Consider the following 955-nt stretch of genomic DNA (forward strand, 5'->3'; position numbering starts at 1 on the left):
CCCCTTTCCTTTCTTCCTTCGGCCCTGCCGCCGCCAGGGAGGGATGGCTGGCGAAGGGGGTGCGTAATTAGCTAGGCGTGGTGGGGCGTGGCGTGGCGGGGCGTGGCGTGGCGGGGCGTGGCGGGTCAGGCCGGGAGCGCGGCGGGCCGAGCCAGGGCGCCTATGGAACTCAATCTTCAGGGGCTGCGAGTCGTGTCCGTCGTCACGTTGGCCTGCTCCTTGCCCCCCCCCCCCCTACAATTGTAGGAGGGCCTTGAGGGCAAAGGTAAGCAAGGCCACGACTTGGTGCCCCTTCCCCCTTCCCCAGTCTTGCCAATCACTTTGCGATTTGCCGACGTGTAGACTTACTTCTTGTTGGGTGCAAACATTCTCCCCATCCTCCCCCCGTTCGGGACCTTCCCTCTTTTGTCCACCCAAGAGATCCATCTCTACGGTAGTTGTATGGGGACCCTCCCCCACTGTTAAATTTTCGCACAGCAGTGCTTTGCATGTGCTTTGCAAAGTACCAAGGTGTTGGATGTTTTGCGAAGTAAATTCTTTGCAATTTGCAAGAGCAATACTGCGCAACTACTACGTGATACTTTGCTTTTGCGGAATGGAAGCTTCGCGATGCTTAGCCCTTGCAATGTGTACAAGGAATGACCCCAGCTCCCCCTCTCGCCTTACTCCCTATTAGAGCGTATGGTCACGCCGAGCTTGTTCTCCCACAAGTTTCTCACCGGTTCGAAGACGATCTCCACACCAGTCAGCCAGCACGCAGCGGAGATCTTTATTTGAACTGCCAGGCTCGATAAAGGAATGGGGGAAGGGAAGCCTCTCTAGCTAGCCGACCTGGCTAATATTTCGAGAGACTGCACGAGTGATGGGATGGCCTTAGCTGCCCGTGTGGCCCCACAACTCTTTCTCCCTCGCCTCGCCCCCTCTTTTTCTATCTGTCCCTCCTCCCTCCCTCCCT

At 57.4% G+C, this 955-nt stretch overlaps 1 protein-coding gene across 1 annotated transcript in view; it reads left to right on the forward strand.

Moving 5' to 3' along the window:
• Positions 1-955, forward strand: part of LOC113204014 (beta-1-syntrophin) — a 33,097-nt gene that overhangs the window by 17,098 nt on the left and 15,044 nt on the right. The gene's annotated exons all lie outside the window — the stretch shown is intronic.

This window comes from Frankliniella occidentalis, unplaced genomic scaffold, assembly GCF_000697945.3.
Source record: "Frankliniella occidentalis isolate FOCC.00 unplaced genomic scaffold, Focc_3.1 Scaffold118, whole genome shotgun sequence".
Classification (NCBI taxonomy): domain Eukaryota; kingdom Metazoa; phylum Arthropoda; class Insecta; order Thysanoptera; family Thripidae; genus Frankliniella; species Frankliniella occidentalis.